Source organism: Myotis davidii, unplaced genomic scaffold, assembly GCF_000327345.1.
Source record: "Myotis davidii unplaced genomic scaffold, ASM32734v1 scaffold510, whole genome shotgun sequence".
In the NCBI taxonomy this organism is placed as follows: domain Eukaryota; kingdom Metazoa; phylum Chordata; class Mammalia; order Chiroptera; family Vespertilionidae; genus Myotis; species Myotis davidii.
In genome coordinates this window covers 516,927-519,824 of record NW_006282203.1, presented here as the reverse complement: position 1 = coordinate 519,824, position 2,898 = coordinate 516,927, and the positions used below count along the sequence as shown (strand labels likewise).

Below are 2,898 nucleotides of genomic sequence, written 5' to 3'. Positions count from 1 at the left end.
GGGAAAGAGACACCCAGAGATGGGGAAGACTGTGGAAACTTGACAGATTATGAGTGATGTTTGAATGCTGAGAAATCACCTGGAAATCACACGTTCAGGTGCATTATTCTTTAGATGGATGAATAGAACATGAGAGAATTTGGCGGTTTGGATGGATGAGAATAGAATAAGTGTGTCTCACAATAGCTTCATCCAAGCATTGTTTTTTATTTAATAATTGGACATCTCGCCTAAAACACTGGCATTACTCTAATGATCTCCATTCTTGTTACCCTGTCAGCAATTTACTTTAAAACACAGTCCTTGGGCATAGATAGTGGGTTACATGTGTGGATTAATAATGATTTACCCTCTGGGGATAGTGAGTAACCATCTCAAGTGCCCCAGTTGGGAATTCACGCTGCAGGATGGTTCGTTAGTCAGTTAGTTAGTACTTGATGGGCCAGCTTTTCGTTATCATTTAATTTCAAAATAGTGCCTCATGTCCACTGCCATTTCTTTCTTTCCAAAGGTTGGGACATTTTCTTTTTTCTTTGTCATTAATCTCTAGTTTAATTGGGTCCAAAAAACAGTCTGAATGAAGTCAGGCCCTTGACATGTATTTTGAGCCAGCAAGCCGGCCAGCGTGGGGGACTTAGGAAAGAAATGGCTGCTTCATGTTAGTTCCGTGGTCTGTGTCCACCACGCGGGTGAGTGGATGAATGGTGTTGCTCAGAGATTCTACGTCCTTGTTGGTTTGTTTGTCTGACTGTCCTAGCAGTTCTTGAAAGCGGGGTGTTAAAGCCCCCACGATGACTATGGGTTTGTTTGTTTATCCTTTTAATTCTGTCTAATTTCTGCTTCTCACGTTTGGAGCTATGCTACAAGCTATACGCAAACGTAGAATTGTTGCAACTCCCACATGCCTACGGTGTGTCCGTTAGCAGAAGCTGTCAGTGTGTGGACCGAAAGGGCAGCAATGTGGCTCTTCGCCATCGATGTAACTTACAAAGTGATCTCACCAACACATCTAGCTCCCATCTGCCCCGGGCACCCTCAGTTCTAATTCCCATCTGACACGGGCACCCTCAGTTCTAGTTCCCATCTGCCACGGGCACCCTCAGTTCCAGCTCCCATCTGCCATGGGCACCCTCGGTTCTAGCTCCCATCTGCCATGGGCACCCTCAGTTCCAGCTCCCATCTGCCCCAGGCACCCTCAGTTCTAGCTCCCATCTGCCAAGGGCACCCTCAGTTCTAGCTCCCATCTGCCATGGGCACCCTCAGTTCTAGCTCCCATCTGCCCCTGGCACCCTCAGTTCTAGTTTCCATCTGACACCGGGGAACGCCCTGCGAGCTTGCTGGCACATGCTGTAACTCCGGCAGAATTTGGGGTACCCAGGCACCCTCAGTTCTAGCTCCCATCTGCCCCCGGCACCCTCAGTTCTAGCTCCCATCTGACACCGGGGAACGCCCTGCGAGCTTACTGGCACATGCTGTAACTCCAGCAGAATTTGGGGAAAGATTTCTCCTCCTCACACCACCACCTGGAACGGTTCTGTGGGAGGAAACCTACGGCCCACTTCCCTGCACGGGAGGCTGACAATCCCGACCCTAATCACTGCAAAGCACCCAGCTGGCCTAGGTCAGAGTGAAAGCCTTTTTTTGTGTTTTAAATTAACTTTCATTAAAAATATTCCTTTCAGTTACAATTGGCATACGACATATTAGTTTCAGGTGTACTGCATCGTGATTAGACTCCACATCACTGATGAAGTGCTCACCCCGATAAGCCTGTGCCATCTGACACAGGCACCCCGAGTCACTGCAGCGTGACTCACAGCAGCCGGATGTGGAAGCTACCTAAGCCCCATCGAAAGACGAATGGAAGTGCCCTCTGCACCCAAGTCAACTGAAGACCTTAGTGGCCCCGGGGCCTTATTTGCTGGGTTTGCACCTTTGTTTTTCTTTTAAAACATCATGGGAACTGTTGTCATCGCGGCTCTTTCCTGGCCCGATTTAGCCCCGTTTTCTTACTGTTCTCCTTGCACACAAAGAAGAACTGGGGTCACTGGAAGGTCTCCCTAAAGCTGGCAGCAGAGCACTGTATTCTAGGGACCAGGACCCTCCCTCTCCCCGTCGGAAGAAGGCTCACACGGCTTGTGGGTATCGCTCTAAGCAAAGAGAATACTGGAATCGGACTCTGCTTTAGTGAAACACATCAAGGACCTAGAAAGGCCGCCAAGTGGCACTTCCTGGACCAGGCCTGGCAGGGCTCAGCCCGTGTCCTCAGGAGGCTCCATGGGACTGCTCCCCGCCCGCTCCCTCCCAGATGCGGAGAGTGGAAGAGCAGTGATCACAGCCGGCCCTCCTGTGAACGCAGACAGCATGGGATCCTTGAACTTACACTTGGCAGGAACTTAAGAGATTTCCTGGTCCATTATCTCCATTTTATCCTCAGAGGAACTGAGGTCAAAGCAGCTTCAGCCTGGCCAGTGTGGCTGGATGGTTGAGCATCAACCTATGAACCAGGAGGTCATGGTTCAATTCCCAGTCAGGTCAACCCCCAGTGCGGGGCATGCAGGAGGCAGCCGATCAATGATTCCCATCATTGATGTTTCTCTCTGTCTCCCCGTCTCCCTTCCTCTCTGAAATCAATAAAAACATTTTTTAAAGAATTTCTTATCTTCTAAGTAAATGATTCAGTTTTCCTTGGCTCGCATTTTTGTTATTATATAGAGCCTTAGGTTGTGAGCTGAATTGATGCTAAGCATTCTTGCAGAGTGTCTACTGACTGAGATGTTTAGAAACCATGATTAAGACAAATGAGGGATCAATATTTGGACAGAGTAAGAACTTTTACTAATGTAATAGCCAGATATTGCAGTCATGGTCTCTGAGAAGAAATGCAGCCTGACTTTC

The 2,898-nt window shown here is 48.7% G+C and overlaps 1 protein-coding gene across 1 annotated transcript in view; it reads right to left on the bottom strand.

Moving 5' to 3' along the window:
* The window catches only part of LOC102754740 (kinesin-like protein KIF26B), a gene marked incomplete at its 3' end in the record, with an annotated part of 146,217 nt that overhangs the window by 36,386 nt on the left and 106,933 nt on the right, over positions 1–2,898 (bottom strand). The window lies entirely within an intron of this gene.